Below are 21,010 nucleotides of genomic sequence, written 5' to 3' on the forward strand. Positions count from 1 at the left end.
ACAGAAATCAATTCTTTATTCTTCAATTTATGTTTGCTTTGTCTTTATCTATGTTAATACTTATGTATGATTTTCTTTTCCTAAAGTTCATATTTGTCTTTCACAGCTTTGTAGTCAAATATGCTAAATAGATATTTACTCAACATTGTTTAACACCAGCCTAGGAAAAACTCCTATTTATGCCATGGGTTACAAATTCTAAAATATATGAAAACTATTTTCTCATCTATTATTTCAGCTAATGTTGTGAGTAACTGTGCTCCCTACAAACAATCACCATCTTTTTGGAGTTCAACATTACCTCTTTGAAAGAAAATACTCTAGATGTGCTTGTTGACTGTTTGTACTCCCTCTTGAGGGGAAGGTATGGCCATTAGACTCAATGTATCTAAGAGTATCTAAGGGCTCCTATTTACCTGTTGGATGGAACTCTGTCAATACTCCACATGGCTTTGGAAAGGCCCTGGGGTGTATGTAAGACAGAGGATGCTAAGAAATAGAGGCTCCATCTATGTGGTTTTGGGAAAGTTTCATCCCTTCTACAGAAGCAGAAAGAATGAGCTATATAACCACCCATCCCTCCTTGAGACAAAGGCATCAAATCTAGAGCAACATGAGGAGACTCAGTCTCTGATGGATTTGCTCATAGGAGCCATCAAGGGTACCTGAATCTCTGCAGCTGAGGCACCTGACTCTCCCCAGCTGAAATCCCCATGAACATTAGAGACTGGAATACAATAGACAAAGGGAGGCTGAGCTTCATAGTGGACATAATTGATCTGAAGCAAGGGTTTAGCTGATCTCAAAGGTTTAGATCAGACCTGTTGTAATTTAACAAATTGCTAAGGCAAGAAGGAGTGAAGGAGTGAATTCGAAGGGAGAGCTGTCAGGCCATGCGGCTTCTCTGTGTCTCCTAAATACAAATGTAACTAGATTAGTACAGCTCAGAGTCTCTAGACAAAATTGATGGGGAAGCCAATGTATTGGTGTGTCTGTGGCTAGCCTAAAGCCAAGACAAGCAGTTCACCACCAGATTAACCTGCATATGTAACCAAGATATAGAGATGATTTCTATTTCTCTCCTTGCTATGAAGGAATATTACTCAGGTTGAGACTATTCCCAGGCTCTCCTTTTGTATGGTAGTGAGGTTTACCCACAAGTGAAGGCCGTAGAAGGTGACCAGAGGCATCATGTTGAACTGGAGTTTTGTTGGTCTCTCACCACTATGTATTGGCCTTAGTGGATACTGGAGCAGAATGGACACTTACTCATAGTGACGTACAAAAGTGTTGGTACCAATGAATGGTGTGGACAGGTACAGGGAGAAAACTATACATATAAGACACACTAAACTTATTCTGGGTATAGGTAATTGTCCCTTTTAGGAGAATAATGCGTGGCTCTAACACTAAGAAAGAACATTTTGAAGGTGGATTCCCTAGTAGAACACAACCTGAAGATTACTGTTTGGGAATTCCAACTGCAGTTATGAGGGATAAAAGCATTAATGGTGGGGGCAAATGTAAAGTTACACATAACCCAAAAGGAAATGAATATCAAACAGTGCAGATTGCCTGGCGATTAGGCGGAAACTACAGAAGCCATTCAAAAGCTAGATTACTCCTAGAGAGGGCCTGGATCACAAAGAGTTTAAGAAGTCAATGACTCCCATGCATACAGCTAGGCTTAGCTGGTGCAATTGATGGGTTATTTCCATGTCACTGTGGATCTTGTTAATATATTTTGTTGTTTATTTTTGAGACTGTAATTTAAATAATATTCTCCTCTTTCCCTTTCTCTCTCCAAACCCTTCCATATAATTCTCTCCACTTTCCTTATAATTCAAGGCCTATTTTCTCATTAATTGCTATTGCTGGCAGATGTGTATTTGTATATACACATATATCCCTAAATATAAGCTGTTGAGTCCATATAATGTTACTTGCATGTATGTTTTCATACAAGTAGTATGCTGTTTGGCACTAGACAATCAGTGTTCTATTCCCAGGGGAGGGCCACCTCAACTACTTTCAGCTTTCCCCTGTCTGTAGTTCTTCATGTAGGCCTGAGGCCTCATGGGCTTTTCCCTATACAGTTTTGCATTGTGTGTTGGTGTCATCCTTGTGCATCTCATATTTGGGTGGTCATGTTTGTGAGAATTTATGGTGGAGTCTCTAATGCTACTAAAAGATACAATCATACAGAGAAGTCCTACATTCTGTGGTTCTTACACTCTTTCTGTCCTTCTGTAATGTTTCCCGAATCATTGGTATGAGAGTGTTTTGTAGTTTTGTAGACATATCCTTTGTGACTGGGCTCTACAACTCTTCACTTTGATTGCTTTTATGTTTTTTTGTTTTTTTGTTTTTTTGTTTTTTTTTGTAATGGTCTGCATCTGTTGCAAAGAAAAATTTCTATGATGAGAGTGTGGAGACTATGCTTATGTATGGGTATAAGCTCAATGAGACGTACACATGCACCTCAAAGGGTGAGGGAAGGAAATCAATCCTGATTAGGTTCAAGTGCCCAGAATGACCATATAATTCTACATAATACTGCAGTCAGTTAGAAAACACATTAATTGACAAGCATTAAAAATACTCTCAATAGCCCATGCCTATTAATGCAAAACCTTTGTAGGTATTCTTGGGGTTTTTGGTACACTGGTATTTGTATACCTCATCTTGCCCAGGTCACCCACCCTCTGTATAACATCATGAAAATGAGTGCTATGCAGAATTTGGATGAAGAGACCCAATGGGCTTTTGAGTGAGCAAAGATATGTGTAGAACAAGGTAAACAGCTATGTGCTCTAATTTCCAAAAGTCTCTTCCTACTAAAATTCACAGGAGCTCTATGCGCTGTATGTGTGGCCTCTGACAATGACAACCAACGCAGCGAATCCTAATACCATTTTGAGCTGTGTCACAGATAGGTGAAAAATTCTGTATAAAGCCTTAGAACAGCAATTGTTAGTGGGATAGGAATATATGGTACTAGAATAGCTAACGTCCTTTATGAGTTCCACCCCTGTTACCATGAAAACTCCATATCGCACAAAAGGTTAGATAGAAGACATTTTGCCTTGACTTTTTTGTGGGGGAGTATTATGAAAGCAAATGCTACAAATGTGGCATGACATTTACAACACTGAGTGATGGTTAGATCAGTGAGTGACCTGCAGGGTCTACTGAGGTCGGTGTTGTTTCAAGCCACCAAGCCTCTTTCTGAGCTTCTGTTTCTTCATGTTTTGGTGGTTTGTACCAATACCAGCTTGCGCATTCCTTTTAACTCTAGTTCAGAGGATACCAACATGTACAGGCTAATAATCTATACCCAGTGATCTGTTTCTTCCAGCAAGTCTCCATCTTTTTACGTTTTCACTAACTTCCATAATGTCTTGTAGACATGGACCTATGAATGCATAACTACACTGATTAGGTCAGAGCCCCTCAGCCTCAAGCACCCCTCCCTGTGATTAGGAAACTTCATATCCAAAACACTGTAACAATGAAGGTCATTATAATTGTTTCAACTCATAAAGATTTGGGATCTGAAGTCTTCTCCTTCCATCTCGAATGGCTCCTATTATCTCAAAAGCATTGATTTTGAGAGTATGTATTAAATTCAAACTAACACAATGACAACCAGAATGGAACAGAGGGTAGAAACTGCAAAAAGCTTAGAGAAGACATCATTCAAAGCATATGTTTAAAAAAAAAAAGGCACATTTCTCTTCATGAGTGTAGAGAAAACAAGGCACTTGTAAGGATGAAACAAGGTTCTCGCCTGAAGTTTTTGCCACAGACACTGGAGGAGCTGCATGCAATAGTACAATTTATTTTTCTATTAAAGATACACAACCTTCCAATTTCTCAGTGACACTATCAGACTCATTTAGATAATAACAAGTACTGAGTAATCCTTAACAGCTATCCTAAAAATATGTAGTCTTTCTATGGGAATAATTTGATAATTCTTTTGTCAGCCAGCATATGTTCAAACACTAGCTAGGCAAAAATAAAAGTTCTTAATAAATTACAAGACATGTGTATAACATTTTAATTCCAATTGCATGGGAACAATGATTTTTTTTCCAGAAGAATGTCTGCTTTTGAAATTAATTATCATAATTCATTATAATTAAATAGCATTTTATGGGTCAACACTCACTTAGTATGTAGAAAGTAATAGTATGCAGAAAATGATGAAGTAATTGCCTTTAGTTTTGGAACATGTAAATGTCTACCATCTCTGGCCAGGAATGACACATACAGATATGTTTTCTTCATGGGGCTAGATTATCATGTGTACTTATTGTCATATGCTGGAACATTCATTCAGATTGTGACACCTGAATCAAACATTGACTTTATGACAGGAAATTTATCAAAGGACCCATAGATATTTTAGAAAACATTGCTTTTAAAATTACTTTAGTGATATTTTGACTATAATTGAAATTATGAATGAAGAGTTAAATTTAGTTAAAAAATTCCCTCCACATGGTTCTTTAAATGATAGTTTCCCCATATTTTTGGACACATGAACACTTGGTCTTCACCTCTTGGCTCTATTTGGAGACGTTTAGGAATGTTAGCCCGCTGGATGACTGGGGGTTAACTGTGAGAGTTGCCATAACCAGTTTGTTCTCTCTGCTTAATTTTTATAGCTCAAAATGTGATCTCTGAGATTCCTGCTTCTACTTCAGTCCTCTGGAACTGTGAGCTTAAATAAAATCCTTTTTCCTATAAGTTGCCTTGAACATGATATTTTATTACAGCAATGCAATACTGAGAGATACAGAAATGGGTATCAGAGAGTGAGTTATTGCAGTGAAGAATCTGACCACAGTGTTATTTGTTTGTATGATTGTTTGAGAAATATATTAATTTTTGGAACTTGGGGATAAGAAAGGGCCTGAATGCTATAATCAGGGCTTAGTGAGCTTTAGCTATCTTCTTAGGAGCAGAGACATAATACTGAGTGCAATGTAGACTGTGGAGGCATAAGTTTTATAGGGGGAATAATACTAGTGCAGGGGTTGGGAAGTGCTTTGTAATATTTTGTCAAAGAATGTGGCTGCTGTTTGCTATTTTCCTAAGAACTTGTCTGGGGATAAATTTAAAGCAAGGAACTAATTTCTTTGGTGCAAGAGATTTTAAAACAGCCTAACATTGTTAAGGCCAAGGGAAACTCCAGTTCTTCAAATGCCAAACGGCAGTCAAAATATCCAAAACTAATCTCAACCTGAACAATATCCAGCATTCCTCAGGAACTTGTGAAGCCAGTTCCCTATCTGGCAGACATTTCCTCTGTATGACCTGTAAAAGGGACAGATGTCTCTCCAATTAACATATACCCTTGGCACTTATTAGCATATTAAAGTCCATGTTAGCCTCAAGGTGTCCCTACCCATAAATACTTGTTGTAAATTTCAAAGCACCAATATTGGTCCCCTGGCCTTTCCTCTCTCCCCAGCTACTCATCCTTCTTATAACTCAGCTAGTCTCACTATTCTCTTTTCTTGCTATTCTCACTATGCTTTTTCTATTCTCTAGCTCCTGCTGTCCCCTCTTCTTTCACACATAACCCGAGCCATGTTAGTCTGCTGGCCATGTTCAGTCTACTTTTTCCTTACTCTACTCTGGGCTCTCCTAGATGTGTTTTGCTATGTTCTCCCTTACATTTATATTAAATACCCCTTTTCTTAATCATATTATGGACCAGTCCTGTCAGCAGTTTCTTTACTACATCTTGCAATATACAGTTACTAGTAATCACTCTCATGCACTCTACAATGTTTTAAGAACAGATAGTGGAAAAATATAACAAACTTAAAGTTATAATGGAAAAAAAAACACTGCCAAGATTCATGTTACAGACATGGTTTGTACTTAAAGAAAAGCTGTAATGGTTAAAATGTTAGCTACATTAAAAAGAGGTCTGACCTGCTATTAATATGTTTCAATGTTGCATCCCAAGCTGGTGTCCAAAATTAGCAGTGTCATCCACATGGTATCTGGATGAAAGTGAGGGTGATACAAGAAAAAAGGATATTGTAAATCATAATACCATTGTTTCAGAGCATTGCTGAGGCCAGGCAATGTATATTAAGGATTCCCAGCATGAAGACCTATGAGAGCAAAAGGCCATTGCAGGAAACCATGAGATACTTGCCCAGGAGAGCTGCATACAGAGAGCCCAAGAAATAGGTATATGTTAAAGGCAACAAATCTGAAGTTGCAGTCATATAAGCTCCTTGACATAGAGCATGATGTTTTAGGATTTGGTATTTACCATTCTAGGGTTTGTTTTAATTTACCTGAAGTCTGTTGCTGGAGTTTCTTGTCCCTCCAGGTCCCAAAGCCTCTTCAGCCCCAAATAAACCCATGGATACTATATTAATTAGAAATCTGTTGGCCGATGGCTAGGGCTTCTTATTGACTAGCTCTCTTAATTATTAACACATTTCTATTAATCTAAGTATTTCCACATGGTCTTATCTTTCATGAGAAGGATCCATACTTATTACTTCTTCCTCAACTGGCTGCATGGTGTCTCCTCACTGTCTCTCCCTCTTGCCCACCTTTCCCAGAATTCTCCTCATCTCCTAGTCCACTTTCTTTCTGGGTCTATTGGCCAAACAGTGCTTTATTCATCAACAAAAAAGAGAGACATATATACAGAAGGACATCCCCTATCACCTGAATTCCAATGTTAACTAAACACATAACCTTGAATAATTTAATACAACATAAGTGAACTCCCAGTGTCTCATGTGTTCAATAGAACTATAACATCTTCCATGAATTCTTGCTAAAGTTATTGAAAAGGTAAAATGGAACAGAACCTTCCTTTCTGTTTCATTTATAGCACTGAAGCTTGGCACAGAAAGGAATACACATAGAGAAGGCATAGAAAAAGAAATTCTCTCTTCAAAACACTTCATTTATTTTTTTGCCTTTTATTTGTTATTTTTACATGTGAACATCGCTGACTGCATGAGTGTAGGCAATGTACACAGAGTTGACAAGAGGTGTCTGATTCCTTAGAGTGAGATTGCAGATAGCTGTGAGTTCCTATGTGGGTGCTGGGAACGAAACCCAGGTGCCATGGAAGAACAACGGGTCCTCTTAACTGCTGAGCCAACCCTGCATCTCCCTGGAAGGTCTTATAACAGTAAAATGGTTATCAAGTGAATGTAGTCACATTATTCTTTTGAGCTTTGAACAAGTTATAGGGTTCAGTACCTGTCTGCTCCAACAATTCTTGTTTAGGTATGACAAGCCATTTGTGAGGACTATCTAACTGAATCACACCACTGGAGTAATGAGAGGTTGCAGAGTTTTAATGCATCTATTGCCACCATGCCTTCTGGGATCACAATGATTAGAAGAAAGGGCTGAACAAAACTAACTCATAAACTCTCAGAATTTTGACAAGAAGCTGGAAGTGTAGTCTAGAAAAGCATTAAGAAAAACCATGTAATTTCTGTGGAAAGGTCAGAAAGCCTTATTTTAAGATGTAATGAAGAGAATTTATGTAGCAGATTCAGATAGATAACATTAACAAATTGCTAGTAAAAGTGAAAAAAAAGAGCTGCTATTTTAAGTCACCCCACTTTCTCCATATTTCTACAAATTTGCTATGCTTTCTTCTAATTTTCAGAAATGATGAGAGCCTGACATCACATGTAAAAAATTATTCTTATGGAATAAAATACCTATTTGTACTCAAGCCATTTGTGTTTGCAATGTGCAAAGTGAGTGAATCAGAGCAGCTAGTGGGACCTTGTAAATCCATTTGGCTGCAAGCACTATATCAAGAATATAAAAAATGCATACCAGTCTGTAAAGCAGAGGAACAATAGAATTCTGTTCATTAATATTTTATTGATCCATAGTAGAATACTTTATCTGAACACAATGAATTATTCTTTTCACCTTCCTTCAATGTATATTAGCCACCAGTTATGATGACAGGCCCCTATAATTCCAGAACTAAGGAGGCTGAGGCAGGATATTCAGGAGCAAAGTACTAATATGTTTTGTTGTCAGTTTGACACAACAACACAAAATCACCACAGAATCCAGTTATAATGAAGAATTATTCTGATTAGACATGCCCATGAGCATGTATGTGTGGGATTTTCTAAATAGGGTTAATAGAGATTTAATGCCCACCCTAGGTTAACACCATCTCATGGGTGCCTCAAGTGAAAAGGTGAGAGTGAGTTAAACACTATTATGTATTCACTTATTAACTGCCCTCTGCTCTTGACTAGATGTAATGTGCCTACCTGCTTTAAGATTTTGATGCCTTGATGTCCCCACAATGATGGACTATAACCTGGAATACTGAACCAAATAAAATCTTTCTCCCTGTAGTTGTTTTTAATCAGGTATTTTATCACATGCATGGGAAAAGAAACAAGTAAAGCTACATAGGTAGTTCAGGACCAGCATGTGCTGGTAGAGACTGGGACAGACATTACCTGGGGGAACTAGGTCAGAGGAAGGGCCCCAGGAGCACTCTATTGCTTGATGCACAGGGACAAGAGAACATTCAGAGGCATGCTTGGGTCCAGGAACCTGCTGGTGTTCATGTTCTTCTGTCTGTGTTGTAAGTTATTTCTCCCTGAATAAACATCTATTCAGCCTGTTTGTTTCTTCTGATCCTTATTAAACCACAATACACGTGTGTAGTTCAGGACATGTTATTAGTGGGTTTTCCCTGATGGTCTGGTCACACAGCTGTGCCAGCCTCAAACACACAGAGATGCTGTATTTGATATAATGCTGTTGGCCTCTTACTAGTGTTTCTTATTGGCTACTGTCTTAAATAGTAACCCATTTCTATTAATCTAAATATTTCCACGTGGTCTCATCTTACTGGAGAGAGGGACCAGCGTTCTGCTCTTTGTCCTCCATGTTGAATCTACTCCTACCTACATCCTCTCTCCTCCTCGTCTCCTAGTCCCTCCTATCTTGATTTCCTATTGGCCAATTATTCATTAACCAATACGAGAAACATATTACAGAATGACATCTCCCATCAAGGACACACCTGTAATCATGGATGAAGGATAGGAACAGAAGGATCACTGGGGCTTGCTGAATGATACCCTAGAAGAAAGATAATACTAGTTTCAGGTTCAGTAAGGCACCCTGTCTCAATGGAATAAAGTAGAGAGTGATTTAAAAAAAAAAGTATGCTGACACTCTCCTCTGACCTCCTTCTCTGGCACACATAATCACACATAATAATAAAATAAAAATGCAATTAAATATAATTATAACCTTTATATGAAGTGTGTTTGAAATTTAATTCTGCATTACTTATTGACATAAGGAAATTTTAGACTTAAAAGATAAGGAGCAAAAAATTTTAAATTTTTACATTTTGTACTAGAGTTTACAAAAACCTTGATGATTAAATCCTGTATTCCAGGTTCAACAATTTCTGCTGAAATCCATGACTTTTCAGTATTTTCTAATGATAAAATGCTGTACTTGTTACTGAAATCGTAAGTTTCTCATTTCCCTTGTGATACTTCAAATATAATTGGCCCCCGTTAGCCCATAGGAAATGAGATTATTAGGAGGTATGGCTTTGTTTGAGTATGACTTTGTTGGAGGAAGTGTGTCACTGGAAGGGTGAGCTTTGAGGTTTCCTATGCTCAGGATACCACCCAGTATCTTGGGAAAATTCCTGTTGCCTGCAAGATGTAGGACTCTCAGCTACTTCTCTAGCCCCATGTTTTGTTACACACTGACATGTTCACCACCATGATGATGATGGATTGAACCCCTGAACTGCACGCTACCATCTCAATTAAATGTTTTCCTTTTATAAGAGTTACCACAGTCATGGTGTGTCTTCACAGCAATGGAAAGTCTAACTAATTTTTAACATGAATCTCAATTACCAAGAATCACAATTTTCATGATATATTTGGTACCCTACGGAAAACAAGTAGCATGATGTGTGACTTACTAAAAAGTTAGTATGGTTTGTGCATTCTTTTAGTACTTTTAAGTGCCATTGACATAGTTTCTGATACCTTTTTGGTGATATTGTATTATAACAAAGGAGTGTTGACACAATCTGTAGTTCTGTTTTTTACTTTAAGTACACATGGAAACTAGCAGACTAGAAACAGATTATAGGATACATTAAGGGAGCGCGATAGTATAATACTGATAAAATGAAAGTATAAAGGAGGAATTTTAGTGGTAAAATAGTTGATGGAGGGAGTGAGGTGGTTAATAGGGAAGTAAGGGCAAAGGAAAAGAGTTAACTGAAGTGAAAGGTATATGAAAAAAAGACACACACATAACAAAATTTGTATACTTGAAAACAAAATGTCATAATCACTGATCTGTTGCAGAAAGGCAAAACCCTAACCAAGGCAACTCTTACAAAAGAATGCATCTGATCGGCTGCTTGCCAATCAGTGGTTTATTTCATTATCATCATGGCAGTATACAAGACTCCAGAGTAGTAGCTGAGAGCCATATCTTGATCTGCAGGTCAACAAAGCAAGACTAAGCCTGGTGTGGACTTTTAAAACCTCCAAGACCATCCCAGTGACATACTTCCTCCATCAAGGCCACACTTGCTAATCCTTATAATCTTATCAAACAGCCTGACTCCCTGGTGACTAAGCATTGAAGTATGTGAGCCTATGGGGTCCATTCTCATTCATACCACCTCATTACACTCCCTAACTCCCAAAGACTTATGGGCATATTATAATGCAAAGTACATCATAAAACACCCCCATAATCTATCATAGTCTCAACATTTCTTAAAAGTCCAAAGTTCAATGCCTCTTCTGAAACCCTGGCAACATTGTGCTGTTATTGTTTGTTTGTTTTTGAGATATGGTTTCTCTGTATTGCTTTGGAACCTGTCCTGGAACTAGATCTGTAGACCAATCAGGCCTCAGACTCATGGAGATCTGCCTGCCTCTGCCTCCCAAGTGCTGGGACTAAAGGTGTGTACCACCAACGCCCTACCATGGCAAGGTTTTTAACTGTAATCAACTAAAATCAAAACATAAAAGCAGATCACATATTTCCAACATAAAATGATACAGAATATACATCACCATCCCAAAAGGGAGGAAAGAGAACATAGTGTGGGAATATTGGATCAAAACAAGGCAAAAAACAGCAGGAAAAACTCCACATTCTTCATCATGTCAGATGTCAAATCATTGTTAATATGGTGACTGTAACACCTTACATAAATGTGTAGTAAGACAGAATCAGGACCTACATAGTATGAAAGAAGTGATAGTAATGCAGGAGGTTAAAAGTTTAAGTGCGGGTACAGAAAGGGACTAAGAAAATGAGGTGGTAGGGAATTAACCAAAATTAAAAATGTGTAATGAAGTCTTATGCATAACCACATTTGTAACATAATTAAAAACATAATTTTAAAAAAGTGTTTGAACAGAGGTGACCTGTATGTGTGGACAATGCTACTCCTGAAAAACATGGGTTATTAGATGAAAATTTTAGTGCCAGACAATGGTTACTACCCTATGAGTAATTTGTTTAAAAGGCCTCAGTGACAGGTGGAAAAATTACATGCTATTGCCATTGTTGCTTGTTGCCCACCACAACAAGGTTGTCAGACACTATTGATGTGGAAAACACACATTTTGGTGTCAGGAAATAGATAAATCAATCATGAAATAACTAGGAAAAAATTTTTTTTCCTGGTAAGTAGCCTTTACTTGGCCAGAAGTTGCTATGCAGGCCAGGCCACAGTGAGAGAAAGGACTTCAATGGTCTTACTAGGACTGGACATTTCCTACTACAGTGTTGAACTGTCAGCCAGATTTGCCCACTAGTACAATAGCAACATGACTGCTGTGGAGTAATCAACCATTTTCTGAAGTCTGCTCAAAGGGAAGGAATTAGTGGTTGGTACTATAAATCTCAAAATCTTATGCCTCAGTAGTCATAGACTTCAGGGGAATGTTACTGTTGTTTTGATAAACGGTCATGTTGTAAATCTGTCTTCTACATATTTATGCTTATATTTGGAAAACCAGGTTTTTCTCAACATGGGTTAGAGGAGCTTCTTTTAACAGTGGGGAAAAGTTAATAGAAAGGCTCACATGTTGAAGTTCTGAGAATAGTTAACTACTGTAAATGAGGCATCAGTGTCAGCTCTGCCCAGGCTCAGGGAACATCATCAAAGATAGGTCAGAAAGAAAGTAATATCCAAGGGATAAGGCTTTTGGAGAAAATATGGTTGCTGCACACACAAATTCATAATAACTGTGCTTAATGAAACCAGATGAAGACAGTTGAAATCCCAAGGCTCCACCTCCAACTGAGGACAACTTATAATTTATAGCTGTTACTGGGGTGAGGGAAATTAATTTTTCCTGATCATTCTGGCCATCAGTTGGTTGCTTGTTTTCCAGTGGATGCCCCCATACACATGCATATACCAATATTACTAATTATACTCACTCGGTTATTAAGTCAAAGACATAAGACCAGAAGTTGAGAAACAGATTTATTGGGAGGAAAGTTCAAAGAGAGTTGAATTTAGAAATAACAAATCAATAAGGTCATGAAACATTTAAATCAAGTGGGAAATATTCAAAGAATAAGTTAAAAAATACATATAAAATACCATAGAAAATATAAAAATTTATAAAAATGCTTGTAAAGCTAAAAGCGTGATAGACTTACTTTAATAACACTCAGAAGATGATTTATCCACATTGCCATGGCTCTCCTAACAATATTTTCAGTGATGTGATAGGATTGTGCCTTATGAGTCTATGTCTCTGAGTTGGAGAATTATACCACCATAGTTTAAGCAATACACTTAACAACAAAGTCATTAAGATTGCATTTCTCACAATGTGTTCATGGATTATTCTACTTTATAAAGATGAAATGGAAGTGGCATTTTTTTCAGACACCTATTATGTTTATAAGAGCTTATTTGGTACTTAGCAGGAAAACTGTGAAGTGGATATGATGTTATTGTCCTTGTTGTATTGAAAGGGATTGTAGTTGGTGAGTGTGTTGAGCATGATCTTCCATCTTTGTACAGTTAGAATGACTGATAATGACAGTCATTCTACTTGAACTAAAGTTAAGGGTAATATCATTAAACATTGTATGTTCAGAGTACTGGGGACATTATAATCACTCATAAACATCCACCTGTTATTGTTAAGGTATGTTCCTGCGTGTGTTCTTTTTAGAAGTACAATTAAGTTTAACTTCATGTAATGTGCCATTTAAATAGCTTTATTTTTGATAATATTTGATATTCAAAGAGCATCTTATTGCCATTTGCTATTCATTCAACATGATCTGGTCAGTAATTTGCTTGACTGGGGCCTCTGTAATTTCTGTTGAATATCACCTTTGTGTCTGGTTACTTAATGCTTACAGTAGTATGAAAACTGCTCTGTGTACAGAAAGAAGCATACAGGATCCAGGTGGGGTGAGCACTTTTTCCTTTTCTCTTTTATACAAGTGGGCTTTTGCTAGTAATATAGGTGTGGTTAATCATATGGGTAAGCACAGGCTGAATGATAAGAATATGCATGACAAACTGATAAATTGTTCTGAGGACAAGTAATTAAACTTCGTAAGGAACTTATATCAACAACTTGCAGAAGGTAATTTTTCTCCTATTCTGTTTTTGAACTCAAAATTCACAAAGTCCATAAAAAATAGTCTCTGGTGTGTGTGTGTGTGTGTGTGTGTGTGTGTGTGCGCGCGCGCGCGCTCGCGCTCGCTCGCATGTTTGCCTGTGTCTGTGAGTCTGCTTATATGTATGAATGTGTACATAAAACTACACTTTTAATATTCTCTCCTTAATAAAATGATCATGCCATAATGAACCCGATGTTTGTAAATAGGATTTAAAATTTCATTTAAAATCTATCCATAAAACTGCAAAGGGATCCTAGCTTAACTGAATAAAATCATCTGATAGAAGTCCAAAGGGAAAGGAGGAAAATTCAAATAAACTTAATATAGGTGATTTAATGGGGTAATCATCTTGAATTTGAAAATTCCCAGTGCTTTCTCAGTAGATTAATGGATGCTCCTCTATGCAAGCAATAGAATGTGGTTCTATAGCAATTTCATATTAATTGATCTTTTTGTAGGTAGAATCAATACATGGATGTGAGGATGTAGAAATGTTCCAATTTCCTGTGAATTGGGGAACATTTCTATTCCCATCATCTTACTTGTATTTTTACATGCAGTGCAAAAACAATTCCATCCTTATATTTTTAAAAACCTTCAAAGCTTGCCAGAATAATTCCAGAACTTCATAATGGTTTGCCCTTAAATATGTACATCTATAAGGAAAGTGAATACATGATTTCATTAAGCCGTTGGCATTGAATAGTGGTAGGATGTATCAGAAATTCAAATACAGAGGACATCCTCTTAATGTCAGTATATACTTATTAAAAAATGAGTTTCATATATGCAATAATTCATTACATGATGCTCTTGCTTTCTCAATAATATGATATAATTTATAAATTAAAATTATTATAATTTTAAGTTCTGTAGGAAGTTTAGAAAATTTACTGCATTCACATAGCAGAGATAAATGGGCCTCTGTCTTAAAAACAATAACCAATATTTGTGTTTTCTTTACTTTATCCTTCCATTTCTTTAAAAATTGTAATAATAAAATTGGAAAACTTGCAGGGATACATATTAAGTGGATTACCTAGTTAGTTAGAAAATAGAAAGTGTTAGTGACCTCATGAGGAAGAGAGTAGACATGTTCAATGAACTTGACCAGTTGGGAGATCATGAGGATGCTCGAGGAAATGATGACAATTCCAAGTCTAATTAAGGGAGTCAGATATAAGAAATATTTGAAGAGAAGATATTAACAACAGAGAACATATACATATATGGGAAAAAGTCAGACATAGGTTCTATGCCAGGATGGTGCCTTGTATGTTGAACAGGTAAGAACAAGTATTGTAAAAGACCACATCACAGACAGTGGTGTCTGAGAAGTCTGTTGCAATAGACACAGATAGAAACTGTGTCTTAGCAGACATATCCCAGTTGTCCATGTCTGTGTCTATTAAGTGCAAACTCCTGGTGATAACTGCCTCAAACTTCAGTAATGGTAGAAAGAGGTCAATAAAAGAAATAGAAACCACCTGTCTGAAATAAAGTATATGTGATCTGACCTTTTAGGGAAAAAGATTATTGGCTTCCATCTGTGGACTGCTAAATATTTTTTGAGGGAAATATGGAGTCCTTTGGAGGTCTTTAAGCAAGTAGGTTTTGGCAATTCAAGAAAAAAAAAAGCACTTTTTTTTTTTTTTTTTTTTTTTTTTTTTTTTTTTGCTTTGCTTTGCTTTGTGATTAAATGAAGGGTTTGAAAGTTTTGAGAGTTTGAGAGAGTAGAGAGCTCCATCAGGGTGTGGAACAACAGGGCCCCCAAGAAGCTGTAAGAGATGCTGACAGAGAAATCAGTGACTTGAGCACTGTGCTGACAGAACTCTGACCTAGAAGAGCATTAAAAGGTGAGGCCTCTGTCATTGGAACCAGGGTGTATTCCTGGTGCACAAAAGGAATCTGGAGTACATTCCCCATGGAGGGATACTCGCTTAGCCTAGAGATACAGAGAGGGACGAGGCTCTACCCAAATTACTTAATAGATTTAGATGATCCCTCCTGGAAGGCCTCAGCCTCCATGGGTAGTGGATAGGGAATGGTGCAGTGGGGGAGAGGGGGATAAAGGCAGATATGGGAGGATGGGAGGGAGAAGGAACTGGAATCCATATGTAAAATAAGGAAAAAATAATAAATTAGTAAAAAGTGAGGCTCACAGAAACTAAAGAGCCTATCCAAGATTTGCTGTAGAAACAGGCATGACTCTTTTGCCAGTACCTCTGTTATTTTTATCCTGAAGACGCATTAACACCATATATGACCAAATGAGGGCACCTCTGAAAGTCATTTAATATATGCCTCAATATGGGTTTAATTTTAATTTTTATCAGGAAACCAATTATGACAGTTATTGTGGAATCAATCCTATAAAGATCATTTGACATATAAATATGATTTTGCATAATACAAACATGCAACCAATTTAGAGAATACATACATATGTGCTCCTCCAACATCGCACTTCTCTCTTACTCCTTCACTATATCGCTTCTCTTTTGTTTTGAGAGAAATTTCATTCTATCATTGCACAGCTGTAAGGAAATAGAGCAATGTTTGCTTTTCACATTTTTGAAATTTGAATATAATTATGTTGACTTTAGACTTTCATAAGTTCCTTCTTTTGTTGGAAAGCCCATATCATTTGTGTTTCTAATATTGTATTAAGTAAAACTCTCTCAAAAATGGGTTTGTGTAAGCACATGTGCTTGTATTTGCTTGCATGGTCGGGGTAGGGAGGAGGAGGGGAAGAGAAGGGGAGATAGGAGGGAAAGATATGTGATATTAGGGAGGCCAAAATTTCTACAATTAGTTTTGTGCAGATGATAACATGGTAGAAGGTGGTGTGATGAAGTCAAATCCCAGAGGCCTGGCGGGCATCCATCCCTATGAGTTTTGAAGGGAAAGAAGCACCAAGTGCAAGACCGTGCAGATACTCATGCTCAGACAGGAGATATGCCATTTTTGTAACTCAGTGAATAAGACGATGCTCTCTCAGTCTGCTGAAGTAGACTCTTCTTTTCTCAACCTACAGATTCTAGCATTAATCTTCTGAAACCCTCATAACTCTCACACAAACTCATTTTACCAACTGCCCGGTCAGTTTCACACAAACTTGAACATCCTGTTTCAATTCTGAAGTTTACCCCAAAATGTCCATGTAACTATTCAGAAATAGTGCCTGTTTTTAACTCTTATGTTTTTGACCAATAATGACTTTTTTTCTTCAATCCCTAAAGCAAAAGTCATTTGCTTTTTGATTCCTTGTTGTATCCAACAAGGTTTGAAATGTATTCAATCTATATTTAACGTAATGGTATTTTATTCATAGTGTGTCTTATAATTTATACATAAATAAATATTGTAAAGAAGATATTATAGAGTATGCCTGGGGAGCATACAGAGGGAGGTTAAGGCATAAGTGATGCTATGAATATAAGACCAGCTTGGACCACTTAGAGCCTGTGTGAAGGAAGGAAGAAGGGGAGGGAGGGAGGAAGGGAGGGAAGAGAAGGAGGGAGGAAGGGAAGGGGAAAAGGAGGGAGGAAGGAACAGGGAGGGGAAAATGGAGGGAAGGAGGGAGAGAAAATGTATTACATTATGCATCTTTAGGACTAGATTTTTGCACTCCATTGAATTTTGTGTTCAAGGAAATGGAGCCTCAGTTCCCTAATCTCAGTGTGTTAAGCAAATGGCAATCTATAATTCTCATAATATGAAATCAGTAACCAAAAACAGGTATAAAAAGAATGCTAATAAGGTTAGTGTACTCTTGGTCCTTCTTTCAGTAGGGACATTGGTGCAAACTCCCACATATGTACTTAAGGAGCTTAAGAACTGTAGGATGGTCTGTGTTTGGATGCATGAATGTCTATTACAGTCAGTAAAAATAGTGCTGCAAGGCTTTTTGAAGACTTAGCATGTAAAGTTTTTCCCTTCTAATACCTGTCAGAAATGATCTCATTTTAAAATGCAAGATCAAAGCAGAATGTAAATGTACTTGACTGCTGCATAGGAAACAGCCCATAGCAGTGTGCTACCACTGAGTCCTGACACAGTCCACATCTCAAATGAAATTTTTCAAGATAAGTTCTGCCAGCTGTTCCTTTTTATCTGCTAACATTTTGACAGACTTGAGTTCCTAAGTTGAGTATGTCAACACTTTTAATGACTTAGCACACATTGTTATGATTTGCCATCGTGATGAAAAAAAAACAAGAGATGACCTCGTTAAATCACAAAGCATTTTATAATGCCGTTAAGTAGTGCCCAGGCAGCTAACTTGAATATGTTGCTGAAGAGTTATATGTACTAATGGTTAGAGCACTAAAGAATAATCTGCATAATGCAATTCTAAAAGGAATGTGTATGGCTGTCAGAAAACTGTCAGTAGTTTTATATTTGAGTCATTGATGCAGTGATACAACCACACTAAAGGGGCCGACATGGGATGTAATCTGATATCTTCATAACAGGCATCTTAATACATGGGATAACACAAAATCTTAGAATGAGAGTGAGAAATTATGAAAAGGCAAGATGAAAGGGGGTAAATTCTAGGATGAGATAAAGAGCAGGGACTAGTAAAATCTAGAAGAGAATTATTATAATTATTGTAATTGTTATTAATTCAAATTATATTTTATTTCCCAAAGGTATTTTACTTTTAGTTATTTATTTTCCTCAGAGGTTGTTTTAAAGAAATATATCTAATTGAATATCTCTCTTTAATTTCATCCTAGGAGCCATCTGTTGTGTGGTCATAACAACTAAACAAAGGAGCATGACTTTTAGACCTCAGTTCTGAATACATTACAAAAATGTTTAAGAAGACAATATGCTCATGTCTAACATTGCATTTATTTATACAGCTTATGTGTAGAAGACAACTTGTGGGCTTTGTTTTCTCTTTTTACCATGTGAGACACAGATATATTCAAGTGCCCTTACTCACCAAACCATCTCATTGGCTATTTAAATTTTATTTGTGTGTGTGTGTGTGTGTGTGTGTGTGTGTGTGTGTGTGTGTGTGTGTGAGCACGCAAGTATGATATGGAAATGGTGGTCATAGGACAACTTTGGGGAATTGGTTCTTTCCTTCCCTATATAGGGACCCACTGACCTAACTTAAAATTTATCCAGCTTGATAAGTGCCTTTATTTACCCACTGAGCCCACTTACTAGCACAGGCCAATAATTTTTATGAAACAATAATTAAAATAGTTACTTTGTAACAGAACAGAAGGCTTCATGTATGTCCTCCCAACTTTACATTGGTGAACTTTGATCTATCTAGCCTTCTAAAACCTCATTGTAAGCAAGAACAGGCATGAGAACTTTTTCAGAAAACTATTCTACCATAATAAGATATCACTTGAGAACTTTCCAGAATCAATTAGTAAGAAGAAGATACATAAAACTGTCTGTGGGCGTGAGTTATTGGTACTGATTCTCTGTATCAGAATCTGAATGCCGTTTATCTGCAGGCATTAATTATGGATGGCTCTTTACAAGTAAGTTAATAGATAATTTTTATTGGCTGTGCTTTAGAACTTAAGAACTGTCATAGAAGATAGGTCACAAGGTCTAGAGCATTTGCATTTCAGGTGACAAGGTTACTTCAAGATCTTCACAGAATGAAAGTTGACATTTGACACTAAATTACTCTCAAGGGTTACTTTGAAAAATGACTTCAAGGATCTGCCTGTACAATTGCTCTGAAACATAGCCAGCTTTAGAACAACACTTTTTCTCTGGCTTTTTGAATTATTAGCCATTATATTTTATAATTTACTTAGATTTTAGAGGACTAGATAACCCTTCACCTCTGTGTTATATCGCTTTAATTGTTGTTTGGCTGATTATTTTGTCTTTTGAGGCAGAGCATTGAACATTTGGAACCTACTCACTATCCTCCTGCCTTGGCTTCCCAATTGCTCTGATTTCAGAACTACTCCACAACACTCAGAAAAAAATATTTGTAAAATTTTTCATTTTTACCAGAATATGATTAAGTTAAAATATCTGTTTCCATGATAAAACACCATGACCAAAAGCAGCTTGGAGAAGTAAGCATTTATGTAGGCTTACATGTTTCAATCACAGTCATAGGAACTCAAGAAAGGAGTTTGGAGGAGTAAACAGAAGCAGAGGCCATGGACGAGTGCTGCTTACTAGACTTCTCTCTATGGTTTTCTCAGCCTGCCTTCTTGTACACAGCAAGACCCCCTGCCAAGGAGTTACACCATCCACATCAATAATTAATCAGGAAAAATATTCTAGAAATTTGTCTATAGGCCATCTGTTTGGAGGTATTTTCTCAATTAGGATTTCTCTTCCCAAATAACTGTAACTTATGTTAAGCTGACCAGAAAAAACAAAACAAACAAACAAACAAAAAAACCCAAAAACAACAACAAGAAAAAAACCCAGCTAGTACATAATATAAAACTCCATTTGATGAATGAGGTGGGTAGCATCCCTATAATTCACAAAATTCTATTATTTTAGATAAAAATATTTTAGTTAAAAGAACTGTTGGAAGTAAATGAAAAAAGTTCTACAAGGCTTGTAAAACGTTAAACAAATTCAACAATATGATAGAATCAACTCGGACAAAGCAATAACTTTTCAAATGCACCAAAAGTAAACATATAGAGAAGATCATGGATCTACTCCCATTTATAATTACCTTGAAGAAAATAATGTATCTAGGAATAGAACTAACATAGGAGGTAAAGGACTCTACAATGAAAATTTTTTACACCTCCAAAGAAAGTGGTAAAGTAACTCCAAAATGGAAAGACATCTAATGATCCATATTGTGAAAATCACCTTAAAATTGAAATATTTGTTTTTTAACTTATAATACTATATAGTTTATAAATACTCATGTACTGCTATATTGTTTCAGTACATGTATAGATAATATCTATCCAATTTATTATTATAACAGACTTGTCTTTTAGATACAATAAACTCTTTTAGAAGTTTCCTCCAGCTTTTTGAAATGTAAAACATACTATTTTCATGTTCAGCCATTTAATGTAAAGGTTCACAATAATCCTTGCACTTGCCTGGGAAGAAGAAGAGGTGGGAAGATTGTAAGAGCCAAAGGTGATAGATGACTCAAAATAAAGATTGCTCTAAAACAACACAACTGAGCATATATGAACTCAAGAAGACTGTGGCAGCAATCACAGAACATGTAGAGGTTCAAGCTGTAGGGATCCCAGTGCTGAGAGGATTAAGTAGACAAGGGCTCACAACCCTAACTAAAAAGCTACTTGCAATTAACACA

This window comes from Phodopus roborovskii, unplaced genomic scaffold (genome assembly GCF_943737965.1).
Source record: "Phodopus roborovskii unplaced genomic scaffold, PHOROB, whole genome shotgun sequence".
Taxonomy (NCBI): Eukaryota; Metazoa; Chordata; class Mammalia; order Rodentia; family Cricetidae; genus Phodopus; species Phodopus roborovskii.